At 45.3% G+C, this 13,786-nt stretch overlaps 1 long non-coding RNA gene across 1 annotated transcript; it reads left to right on the top strand.

The window, feature by feature from the left end:
- The first annotated feature begins 7,184 nt into the window (after nucleotides 1-7,184).
- On the top strand, nucleotides 7,185-12,933 carry LOC146666794 (uncharacterized). The gene is made up of 2 exons (XR_014912801.1): nucleotides 7,185-7,382; nucleotides 12,749-12,933. It is a non-coding gene; the product is annotated as an uncharacterized LOC146666794 (long non-coding RNA).
- The last annotated feature ends 853 nt before the right edge of the window (nucleotides 12,934-13,786 follow it).

The raw sequence follows: 13,786 nt of genomic DNA, 5'->3' as shown, positions 1-13,786 counted from the left end.
GGTCTGTTAACACATAGTGGGTGAAAAGAAATACTCAATGCATTATGGGAATCCCCCAGCAGCCTACGTCTATTGCAGCATAACGAAGGGAGGATTCAGGGACTAATAAATGTAACATCACCCATTTTTCAACATCAGCGTTTTGGCTGACATCATGTTTTGTGTTTTGGAAACCAGAAGTCACTATTTTAACCTCCAGATGATATCCACATAAAAAGATGTTCCAGAGGTTCCAGGGGCTCCAATTAGCAGCTGGGTCACCATCCACATGTCAATCAAAGAGGCCACACCCCTAATAATGCAAACTAAGCTGTTTTTTGTAGCCAGGTTAAAGATGGTTAATGGGAGTCGAGGGGAACAACCCACTGCTGGAGCTTCAAGTGGAAATTAGGGGAACTGCAGTTTTTGCTTCTTCCAATGTTCTTCTGAATTAATGTTTCAAGCCATAATCCATCTCAGAGTTCAATGTCTTTAAATTCCTAACAGGGTGATATTTATCTAAGAAAAGAATAAATAGGAGATTTAACTCTAATGTGTTGATGAAATCAAAGCCTGCTTCTGTTTCAGCAGCCCTGCTGGCCCAACCCAGCAGTCGCCATCTAACTCATCTTTAATTACAAAATACATTAAATGGTTTCATTTTAATTAAAGCTGTCCTTTCCAATTAAGATATGATGATGAGGAGAGCAGGGCTGTCTCCTGGGCTGCTTTATTTATCTTGGAGTCAGCCTCATGTCAGCAGCTGGCTAACGGCCTCCCCACATGCATTTCAATGAGCAATTACCCATCAGACCACAAGAGGTGTGGGATAACACACAAGAAAGGCTAATTTTATGGACTAATTTGAAAAATCAAATGTGTTTGTCTGTAGAGAAGCTGCAGATTTTTAAAAAATCTGTTGGATTGACGCTCAGCTGGAGCAGTTTTATTCATTTTGTAGCTGTGATTCTTGGCCGGAATGGGATGAAGCCCCACTATAGGTTAGAGATGAGTTGCTGTCCCAAGTGGAGGAGTTCAAGTAGCTCAAGGTCGAAGGTTGGCGGAGTAAAAACTCATTCTACCTTCCTACACTCAGCTTTAGACAGAAACTCTGGGCAGTGAATGAAGGAACGAGACATTTTCAGAAACAAGCAGCGGAGCTCGCTCTGAAGGGTGGCCAGGCTCGGGGTGAGGAGCTCAGTCAATGAGGACCTCTGAGTGGAGGTGCTCCTACACTGAAAGGATTCAGTTCAGCTGCTTCTTTATCTGACTAGAATGTCTTCCAGGTGAGGTGTTTCAGGTATGAAAGTAAATCAGGGGCAGAACCAGGCAGATGATGTCTCTCAGCTGGCTTTGGAAAACCTCAGTGTTCTACCAGAAGAGCCGGAGGAGGCAGCCAGGAAAGCCAGAGCTGGGCATTTCTTAGAAACTGCTGCTCCATTGGATAAGCAGCAGAAAATGGATGCATGAATAGATGTGTAAAATTTTCCATCCATCCATCCATCCATCCATCCTGGGCGCACCAGTCTCAATGGATGGATGGATGGATGGATGGGCAAGCCAAAAGACATAATCTTTCCAGCATTTCTGGAACTGCCTCATGGTCTTCCTTCCAGTAGGAAATACCTGGAACACTTCAATTTAAGTTTTTGTTTTCATTTCATTTAAAGTTTCATTTAATATTTTGCTGTCTAATAACGGCATTTATTGCAGTTAATAGCATGAACAGAACAACATCAACACAGGAGTTAAACCCTCAGCACTGCTGCAATGACAATTCAAGTAACTGCTCTATGATGAAGGTCTAATTAATTTTTTTTTTTTTACTCGAGCCAGAGATGCAGTCCATTTTAATCCACCTGTCACTCTACCTGCTGCTAATCTCTCTGCTGAGTGGAGCCAAATAGAAAATATGCAAAATCACACCTGCAAAGCTTTTCTCTCTCTCTCTCTCTCTCTCTCACACACACACACACACACACACACACACACACACACACACACACACACACACACACACACACACACACACACACAAATCTGCAACAAAAGATAAAGTATCCAAACAAAACCCTAAATCCATAAATTATTTGATTCTACTTACAGAGTTTAGAAATGTTTTTAGAAATCTGAACTGTAACAGAAATAAACCAAAATGTACAGAGAGATCATAACATGTTTTCATCTGTGAAGGGTTACACTTCACAGGTATCAATGATGGGATAGTGTTAGTTTTATTAAAATTAACACAAACTATTGTAAGAAATTCCACCGTAAGTCCCCAGCCATTAACATCTCTCGAATCATTAGCAACCCATCTATTTAAGGTTTGTTTAGTTTAAGTTCAATCCTTTTTAAAGAAGTTTTGCTTGTTTGGAGCCCCAGTAATGGAAAAACTGTCATCTTAATTGAATCAATGAAAAGCCATTTGCGAGCTAATATTATCCAGTTTTTGAAAATGTACCTATTTAGGCTTGTGGCAAACAAAAGCCATTACCAACCTCTGGTAGATTGATGGGGACCTGGTAGATGTCCAACAAACTTACTCCACCATTCATGTAAAAATTAAAAAAGAAATGTTGGTGGGGCTGGTTTGTTTCTTTTCATGGCACAATGTTTTATGAGTTGGCATTTAACTACAAAAATGGCAAAAAGAAACTATGTGTTTGGATTCCTTGATTAGTGCATGTATTCTGGGCTGCATTCCCCACTGATTTATCTGAAGGCCACTGTGACAGTCATCGTGTGGGTCAACACTTCTGGAGTTTAATCACCACTTTGGCACTGTTGGGTGAACCGGATCTTATGTCTTGAAACTTAAATAAGGAGCCTAGAAGCTGAATTTTAATTTACAGTCCCAACTTTAGGGGGTAAAAACAGAACTGAGCAAGAGTTGGTTTTTAGGGTTTTTATCGTTAACTTGGTTGCCCTGGGTCTTTTACTGTGTTGTAGTTGTGTGTCTTACTTTGAAAGAAATATTTACGCGTTACTATAGTGACCAGAGAGCATTAAGGGGCAGAGAGGAGGATGTTACTCTCAATATTGTTGGCGCATTTCAGGTGGATGCTGCTAATAAAGTTGCACAATTACACAGTGAATTCATGTTTATTATTGTACTTACAAAATACCACAGTTTTTGTCTTGGTCGTATCATTTTATTTTGTTGCATTTATCCGCGACACCTTAAAGGCCGGTCCGTGGAAATATTGTCTGACATTAAACCGGTCCGTGGAGCGACAAAGTTGGGGACCGCTGGCCTAATGCCATCAATTTCTTTTGACCTTTTTGAGGAGGAACTTCCAAAATCCCAGTGCACTTCAGACCCAGCAACAACTCAGACAAAAACCCAAGGATGAAACATCCAAGCACAAGCTGAACAATGTAGTGCAGTAAGTAATACTAAAACATTTGCAAAGGAGAAACCAAACAACCACTCCACAAGCACGCGGCACAACACAGGAGAACCACCTCAGCAGGATAAGACCCAGCTCCACATCTGCACCTATCCTGACCCATGTGACCTCAACAGTGTTGGTCAAGTTACTTGAAAAAAGTAATCAGTAACTAATTACTGATTACTTCCCCCCAAAAGTAATCCTGTTACTTTACTGATTACTTATTTTCAAAAGTAATTAATTACTTAGTTGCTTAGTTACTTTTTAAAAACATGATTTACAACCTGAGTAGGTGATAAAGCGATAGATCTTTCAGCCCAATTCTACTTTTTCTACATAATCCATCATACAAAATGTAATCAAATGGAAAAGTCTCTTTTTTTTAAACTTGTTTTACCAGTTTTAATCTTTTAACTTTATGCATCAAGCAAAAATAAAATTATATGCAACATTCTCTGACTTGAAGAAATTTGTTTAACATTTAAACCTATTTTCTGCACATTCCAGCACATAAAATAAAATATTTTTTGTGTTTATCCATGAGTTTCTCTGTGAGTTTCCCATTACGTCGCAGCTACTCGGTGCTTGCTTGGAAGTTTAGGGGTTTTTTTTGCTGTAAAAAGAAGTTTTCTTCCCACGCACAACGGACCCTGATGTTTTTGTCACTTTTTATGGAATCAAACTCAAAGTAAGGTCAGTACTTCCACGCTTTAAACGCTGCACGCTCATACTCTCTCCCACAATCGATATGTGATCCATTGTTGATCTGCACACAGCTGTTGTCACGAACGTCGCACTCGCTTACGTCACTGTCATGAGACATTCTCGCAAAAAAATCACGGTTTTAGTAACGCAGTAACGCAGCGTTCCTACAGGAAAGTAACGGTAATCTAATTACCGTTTTTGCAATAGTAATCCCTTACTTTACTCGTTACTTGAAAAAAGTAATCAGATTACAGTAACGCGTTACAAGTAACGCGTTACTGTAACGCCCATCTCTGGACCTCAATAACTCACATGATGTCAGGGTAAAGAGATGTCTCGCAAATATTTAACGTCTTGGCTCATGATGTGACCCTTAATGACTCACATCATTACAGTGTGGATCAAGACCCTCAGGACCACCTCCAAAGGCACAGCCCAGCCTAGAAGTTTTTAAAATGGAACAAGATTCAGGTCTAGGTACCAGGTAGCTTCAAACACATAAAAACAATCTGTAGCCTCAAATCAAAAACAATTCTCAATTACATTCCCTCATTTGAAGTGTTTTTTTTAGTCATCCACATTTGTAAACTCATTACGTGTGAATTTCTGTTCATATAATTCACCACTGTTTCCTGTCTTGGGCAGGACACACTTGGAAAGCAGATGTCATAACTCATATAATCCTGGTTAAACACAATTTATTTCCACTGAGTCCCTGCAAGCTGTATTAAAAAATTACAGGCCAGAAACTGACTGATTGCAAAATGTATCCAGAACCAATAAGGAAACAACAGCAAAAACCTCAAACAAACATCAGAAACACAGAAAACCATCCGTCAGTTTGCTTCTGCCTGAAAAGACAAACGTGAGTAAATCATCTTTGTTTTCAGAACTCTCAGTTCTCATGTGGTTTGGATCAAAGCATCAAACTATAATCAGCAACTTTGCCAAAGTAAATTATCATTTTCCAAAGTGCGGTGGTGCCACATGGTTGTGAAGAGACCTGAATTCTTTGGTTTTCTGAAAAGACTCAAGCTCCACCTGGTGGACACCAACCAACATCCATAATTTGTCAAGCCAGACTGTTTCTTCCTCTTGTTTTAGCTGTTCCATTTAAGGATTACCACATTGGATCATCTGCCTCCATCTCACTCCATCTGTACCATCATCCTCTGTCACACCAACCCTCTGTATATCATCATCATCATCATCATCATCATCATCATCAACTTTATTTATAAAGCACTTTAAAACAACCACAGCTGACACAAAGTGCTGTACATTGGAACTGTAAAATAAAATTACATGAGATATAAATAAAAAACAAATAAAAGAAGAGTGAAATCATTAATTAAATAACTACTGCATTAAAAAAAGAAACTAAGTCTCACTGAGGTTAAAAGCCAAGGAATAAAAGTGGGTTTTAAGACGTGATTTAAAAGTGGACAGTGAAGGGGCCTCTCTAACATGCATGGGCAAATTATTCCATAATTTTGGAGCCACAATAGAGAAGGCCCCGTCCCCTCTGAGCTTCCTCCTGGATCTCGGTACCTCCAGGAGCAGCTGGTCAGCTGACCTGAGAGACCGACAGGGTATGTGGGGATGAAGAAGCTCAGAGAGGTAAGGCGGGGCAAGACTGTGTAGGCATTTAAAAACAAACATAAGAATTTTAAAATTAACTCTAAAAGACACAGGCAGCCAGTGCAGAGAGGCCAGCACAGGGGTTATATGCTCTCTTTTTCGAGTTCCTGTTAGGAGTCGTGCAGCCGCATTTTGAACCAGCTGCAGACGTGAGAGCAATGACTGACTGACCCCCACATAAAGTGAGTTACAGTAGTCCAGGCGGGAAGAAATAAAAGCATGGATCACTGTTTCAAGGTGCTGCCTCGAAAGAAAAGATTTTAGTCTTGCCAGTCGCCTTAAATGATAAAAACTGGACTTCACCACTGCTCTGATTTGGTTGTCCAATTTAAAATCACTGTCCAACTTAAAACCAAGGTCAGTAACAACAGATTTAAAATAGACTTCCAGGGATCCTAAAACAACAGAGGAGGACTCACAGGGACCACTGGGTCCAAACACCAACACTTCTGTTTTCTTTTTATTAAAATTTAAAAAGTTTCGAGCCAACCAAGCTTTAATGTCATCTAGACATGTCAAGAGAGGTTTTATGGAGATGGCATCCTTGCGTTTTAGTGTCAAATAAATTTGGCAGTCATCGGCATAACAGTGAAATGAGATCCCATGCCTTCTAAGGATAGAACCCAGAGGCAGTAGATACAGAGAAAAGAGCAGTGGCCCTAAAATTGAGCCCTGTGGGACACCACATGACAGAGGAGCAGAAGACGATTCGTAACCGAGAAGGCTGACAGAGAAAGTTCTATCTGACAAATAAGACCTAAACCAATTGAGTGCAGTGCCACCAATACCCACTACATCATGTAATCGAGAAATTAAAATATTGTGGTCTACTGTGTCAAAGGCAGCAGTTAGGTCAAGCAAGACAAGAACAACATGGTTACCAGAATCACATGCCAGAAGGATGTCATTAAAAACCCTTAGTAATACAGATTCTGTGCTGTGAAGGGTTTTAAAACCTGACTGAAAAACCTCAAAGATTCCATTTTCATCTAGAAAATCTTTCAGTTGACTAAAAACAATTTTCTCTAAAACCTTGGAGACTAAAGGCAGCTTGGAAATAGGCCTATAGTTCGCTAAAACTGTGTGATCAAGGCCAGGTTTCTTAAGCAGTGGCTGTACTACTGCATGTTTGAAATTTGCAGGAACCACACCAGAAGACAGACTGCTGTTAATAATGTCAAGGACATACTGTTGTATACTAGGAAAAATTTCTTTAAAGAATTGTGGAGGGACAGGATCCCGTGGGGAACCTGTGGGCTTAATATGGCGAACCACATCCTCTAAAGAGGAGAGCGTCACAAGCTCAAACTGAGTGAAAACAGCAGCGCAAGGGACAGAGACAGAGGGGTCAGAGTCAGGAGCTGTGATAAGAGCCCTGATGGTGACAACCTTTTCAATAAAAAAGTTCAGAAAATCATTGCAAATCTCAGGAGAAACTTCCAAACAGACATTCAAAGGAGTGTTGCAGGAATTGCTGTCTTGTGTGTGACTGGGTGCAGTAAGGAGTGTATGTAATGTGTGTGTGAGCATGCGCGTGAAGGAAACGCGGGGAGCGAAAGAGGAAAAAGAGAGTGAGAGAGTGTGTCATGGGTAGAGGGCGACCGGGAGCAGCGTTCTAACGGGCTACAGGCTATGCAGTGTGTTTCCAAAGTGTGCAGTACTGTTATTAAAGCCTCATCTCTTCAGTACTCTCCGGTGCCTCGGCTGATTTCTGTCTGCCTCACTACTCCACAAAAGTGAAGGGAGTTAACCCCGAAGGAGGACAAACTTCGGCCCTGGAGGAAGCATCTCCCCTCGTGTCTCCCGACCACAGTCAGGGGACTGACGGCGAGGAATGGTTAACACTGGCGACCACGAAGGGACCCTCTCACGTTGTTAAAGAAGTGGTGAGCACAGAGAAAAACCGACAGGCTAAAGCGGCTAACGATAAAGCCGAGTGACTGTAATTACAAGTGTATTAGCCCGCAGCTAAGCTAACTCGCGATGGCCGCTGCTCGCCATTCTCGTGAAAAGTACGGACTTGAGACCAATTACTCCAACCCGTTCATATCGCTGACCAGTGTCTCCGAGGGTGCCGCGAGCATTAGGGAAGCTAACAGAGACAGAGCTGTGACTAAATGTGAACATATGAACCCATTCCTGTGTGCCGAAAGTTGTGCTAACACACACGCTAATGGAGAGTGTGTATTCGCGCCGCCCGATGGTCCTGCCCGGCCGCAGTTTTCCCGCACGAATCCCTTCGTTGATGCTGAATGCCGCAGCTACGGCCGTGAGAGAAACACAGGCAGCAGCATGAACTATTATCCAGCTCCTACTCCCCAAATGAAAATCCACTATCCAGACTCAAACCTATTTTCCTCCGCTCACATGGACAGTTTTGTACACAGCACACCGGCTCAGTTTAACGCAATGTTAAATACACCCATGCAATGTATGCCTTGCAGTAGCCTTAATGAAGCCATTAGCTATGGGGAAATCACTGCACAGCATAAACCCCGCTCGAAACCAGGCAAGACCCGCTGTGTGCCCCGTCAGCCCCTATCTGACAGTGAAGAGGACGGTGACACTAGAGAGAGAGTCCCCACCCTACGTCCGGGCCAATATGACGGCACCACACCGTGGAAGGAATTTCTGCACAGGTTTGAGAGCTGCGCTGAAGCCAACTATTGGTCAGAAAAAACAATGACAACTCAGCTTAAATTCTGCCTAGTTGGAGCAGCAGGGGCCATTATCCACAGAAATCCCTGCTCATCCAAATGGGATTACCGCCGCCTGGTGGACGAACTGGAAACTGCATATGGCCCTTCTTCTGACCATGCAGCTGCTGTTGCTGTAGAACTGAGGCAGCGAGTGCGTAAACCTGGTGAGGCCCTGCATGTTTTCAGAGATGACATTTATGGGAAAGTGGCTGTTGCATATGGTAATAGAGCAGAGATTGAACAAGACTCTATAGCTGTTGAAGTTTTCACCAATGGGCTGGGTGATGCAGAAATAGTACAGAAGTTGCTAGAGAGGCACCCAGCCACACTTGCCTGCGCATACGAAATAGCCCACCGACACGAAACCACTAAAAGGGCTGCATCTTATGTAACCAGTGCCATGCAGCAAGGAGCCCGTAACGCAGCTGAACGCCGGCCCCGAGCTGCCGTCGTCAGAGAAAAAGACAGAGATGAGACTGTTGCTGAGCATGCACCTGCAGCTAGCCCCTCACCGAATCGTTTTGTCCCACACACACCCTCGACAACACCGAACAATCACAGAAATTTTAAAAGGAGTGGGGTTCACTGCCATAACTGTCAAGGTTGGGGCCATGTCCAAAAGCAGTGCCCTTCCCCTCACAAAACCACCAAGGCCTTAACATTGAACAGTAGCCCTTGGGACAGCCCAAAACCCACTGTGCTCCACCTTAAGTGCCAAAGCCAAGAAATGAGTATCCCCATGCGCCTCTACGAAGTGGAGGTATGTGCTGTTTTGGACAGTGGAGCCCGGAGGAGCGTGCTGCCGCTGCCCTACTACAACTCCATCCACCCAGACGTGAGACCACCACTACAGCCCTCAGTTGTTGAGACCTTGCTTGGTGTGGGACCTGGGGACGTGCCGGTGCTAGGTGAAGCCCAGATACCTGTCAATATCAACAATCGACAGGTGGATGTTGATTTCTTGGTGGCAGATATAGCAGGAAATGAGGTGCTGCTTGGGCATCCCTTCCTCACTCAAGCTGAAGCACGTCTTGATTTTGGCAAACGCCGCATCATCCTTTTCGGTGAAGAGGTGCTCTACTACCAAACCGAAGCCAGTACAAAGTCACACGCAGTGAGAATAGCTAGAACTGTGGTGGTGGAACCGGGGCAAGAGTATATGGTGAAAGCCAACGTGCATCCTGGTGCAGCAGCTCGAGGTGACATGATGCTTAGTCCCACCAAAGGTTTTGTTGAGAAGCACAAAGTACTTATCGCCAGAGTCCTAGTCAACGCACAGCCTTCTAAAGCTGTCCCACTTCGCCTTTTTAACCTTGGCAATAAAGCAGTAACAATTAAGGCGGGATCCATTGCCGGGCTCCTCCAGCCAGCTGAGGCCGTGGAACCCTCCATGGTCTCCCCAGCTGCAGACTCTCTGACCAGCCCTCCTGTGGTTCCTCTGCACCTGCAGGAGCTCTATGCCCAGAGCTCCACAGACCTCAATGACTATGAACAGCTCCAACTGAAACGCTTGCTTTGCACTTATGGACATGTGTTTTCTACAGGGCCTGCTGACCTGGGCCGAACCAGCCTTGTGCAGCATGACATCATAACCCGTCCTGGTGCCCCAGTCAAACAAAATCCACGAAGAATGGCAGGGGAAAAGCAGCAAAATGCTGATCAGCAGATCTACGACAGTCTACAGAGCGGTCTCGCCCAACGCAACTGCAGCAGCTGGGCCTCGCCCATCGTTATGGTGCGTAAGAAAGATGGGACATACCGTCTCTGCATTGACTACAGGGCTCTCAACGACCGCACCATAACAGACGCCTACCCGCTGCCCCGCATCCAGGACACGCTGGACACACTCTCAACTGCCAGATGGTTCAGCACATTAGACCTCGCATCTGGCTACTGGCAGGTTGAGCTGACGCCTAGAGCACGCAGGGCCGCCGCTTTCTGCACTAGGACAGGCCTCTTTGAGTGGAACGTCATGCCATTTGGACTATGCAATGCCCCGGCAACGTTCCAGCGGCTGATGGACCGCGTCCTGGCTGGCATGCAGTGGGAGACCTGCCTGGTCTACTTGGACGACATCATCGTGCTGGCTAAGGACGTGTCGGGGATGCTGCAACGGCTTGGCCAGGTATTCTATAGACTTCAACAAGCTAACTTGAAACTGAAACCTGCCAAATGCTGCCTCTTTCGCCGCGAAGTTGCTTATCTTGGCCATGTGGTATCCGAGCATGGTGTGGCTACCGACCCCAGCAAAGTTCAAAAGGTTCAGATGTGGCCCACACCTACGTCCATCCAGGAGGTCAGACGCTTCATCGGCCTGGCCTCATATTACCGCCGGTTTGTGAAAGATTTTGCCTCTATAGCCGAACCCCTGCACAACCTGACCAAGAAGAATGCACATTTTCAGTGGCATGCTGAGCACCAAGCAGCTTTCGACAAGCTGAAGTGTCGACTCACCTCTGCCCCTGTTCTTGGCTATCCACTTGACCATGGAGAAATGACACTAGACACTGATGCCAGCGACACTGGCATCGGCGCGGTGCTGTCACAGATGCAACAGGGCGTGGAACGTGTGCTGGCATATGGCAGTCGTAAGCTATCAAGAACTGAACAAAACTACTGCACCACACGACGTGAACTACTAGCCGTCGTGGATTTCACGTCCCACTTTCGCCAGTATCTCCTTGGACGGCCTTTCAAAGTGCGCACAGACCACAGCAGTCTACGGTGGCTAACAAAAATGAAAGAGCCAGAGGGACAATTAGCTCGATGGCTCGAGAAGCTTGCCGAGTACAACTTTGAGATCATCCACCATCCAGGTCGAGTGCACACCAATGCTGATAGCCTCTCCAGAAGACTCATACAACGCCATTCCGACCCCAGTCAGATGGCCAGGTTGAACGTTTCAATGCCACTCTCCAGAAGATCCTGGCCTCCACAGCAGAGCGTTGTCATTGGGACTGGGACCTGATGATCCCGTACGCTGTTATGGCCTACAGGGCGACCAAACACAGTGCTACAGGTTTCACCCCGAACTTCATGATGTTTGGCCGAGAACTGAGTGAGCCAGTGGACCTTGTCGCAGGTCTACCTCCTGATCCAGGCAACCAACCCTCAGTTCCAGAGTATGTGCAGCAAATGCGTGAGCGGCTGGAGCTGGCCCACCTCATCGCCAGGGAAGCCCTGGGTGAGTCAGTCAAGCGCGCAAAAAGGCAATATGACAAGAACTGTTGCCACACACAGTATAAGACTGGAGATCCTGTGTGGTATCTCATCAAAGGAACACGTCACGTCAAGAACAAGGTCAGAAAGTTCCTCCCATCGTATGAAGGACCATTCTTTGTCCTGGGACAATTGGATGACCTAGTTTATCGGATCCAGAAGAACCCAAGGTCTAAAGTGAAAGTTGTCCACCATGACCAGCTAAAGCATTATCGCTGCCGCGAGCCACTGGACAATACCTGGGTCCTTGATCAGGCTCATCAGTGGTCCCCTACAGAGGTCCCACCACCAGCTTTAGAAGATGACCCAGCAGACCGTGATCTGGGTCTGCACAGTCTGTTCTCTACTGCAACTGGCAATGGCCCCAGCTCCTCTCAGCCTTCTGTCTCAGTTGCAGCTGATCCCGCTCTGGTTGTGGTTGTCCCATCGTCCCCTTCCCATGTAGACCATGAGAATGGTGGGGGTGTGGTGGGTGAGCCAGACCACCCGGGCCAGCAGTTTCAGCGACCAACTCGTCGGCGCAGAGCTCCAGACCGGTATGGAGTGTGGATCACTTAACTTGGTTTACCTACCATGGACAGTTCCAAGTAGGACTGAAGATTCGGTTCAAGTTTAAATCGTTTCAGCCTCCTATACTGTTAGCTACAATGGTTTAAAAGAGTTTTTTTTTTTTTCATTGTTCCAGTGTTTACATTTTTTTTTAAAAAGTATCTGAAGGACCTACGGGGTTATCTACATGCACTTATCCATTTGTATTTGTGCCTTCCTAGATGCTAGGATAAGTTGGTTATTCCCGGTCGCCATGTAATAGTTACAATTGTGTAATTTCTTTTCTACTTAACAGCACTTGAAATGCTTTATTTTGCACATGTATGTACACCTTACTTGAGCCAACCTCTTTGTCACTGAAGTGCACTCGTTGATACTATACCTCACCTTATATGCGGTAATGGCTAACACTTTTATCTCCTGTGGGCTCCAAGTGGTAAAGGGGATTGTGTACCAGTTTTATGCATTACAATGCTGGAGTGGAATTATTGTTTAATTGCCATCCAGAGTGGGGGTAGTGTTGCAGGAATTGCTGTCTTGTGTGTGACTGGGTGCAGTAAGGAGTGTATGTAATGTGTGTGTGAGCATGCGCGTGAAGGAAACGCGGGGAGCGAAAGAGGAAAAAGAGAGTGAGAGAGTGTGTCATGGGTAGAGGGCGACCGGGAGCAGCGTTCTAACGGGCTACAGGCTATGCAGTGTGTTTCCAAAGTGTGCAGTACTGTTATTAAAGCCTCATCTCTTCAGTACTCTCCGGTGCCTCGGCTGATTTCTGTCTGCCTCACTACTCCACAAAAGTGAAGGGAGTTAACCCCGAAGGAGGACAAACTTCGGCCCTGGAGGAAGCATCTCCCCTCGTGTCTCCCGACCACGGTCAGGGGACTGACGGCGAGGAATGGTTAACAGGAGTATTAAGAACAGTGTCAATGGTCCTAAATAACACACGTGGGTTATGACAGTTGGAAGAAATAATATTTGCAAAATATTCCCTTTTTGCCTCTTTAACAGTGTTCTGGTAGCGATGCCAGCAGTCTTTGAGAATTTGAAATGATACATGCAGTTTATCCTTTTTCCACCTCCGTTCTGCTCGACGACATTCCCTCTTAACAGCACGACTGCTCTCATTAAACCAAGGCTCAGGTTTAGCCTTAAGCTGCCTGGTTTTTAAAGGAGCCACAGGGTCCATGATTTTTTGACAGCAAGAATTAAACCAGGAATGTAGGTCTTCTGTGTCAGAGGAAACAAAGTCAGAAGGCCCGCCGAGCTGATTAAAAGCAGCAGAAAACTGCGCAGCAGTGGCGGGGTTAATAACCCAACAGCACCGAGTAGCAGCGCCAGGTTTAACTGCGGTATATGTCAAACCAACGTTGAATAACACAGGCATATGATCTGAGAGTGCACAGTCACAAATCTCCAAGTCAGTGACAGGCAGACCATATGACAGAACAAGGTCCAGTGTGTGTCCGTGCTCATGTGTAGGGCCACGTACGGACTGTACCAGGCTAAAAGAGTCAATAAGGCTTAAAAAGTCCTTTACCAGTGGCTTATCAGGACAGCATACATGTATATTAAAATCTCCAACAATAAGAACACTATCATAGT

Source organism: Rhamphochromis longiceps, linkage group LG7 (genome assembly GCF_057381845.1).
Source record: "Rhamphochromis longiceps isolate RC_006_pf linkage group LG7, R_longiceps_female_GT1.1, whole genome shotgun sequence".
Lineage (NCBI taxonomy): Eukaryota > Metazoa > Chordata > Actinopteri > Cichliformes > Cichlidae > Rhamphochromis > Rhamphochromis longiceps.
The sequence above is the reverse complement of the archived record's forward strand: the minus strand, read 5'-3'. Positions and strand labels throughout refer to the sequence as shown.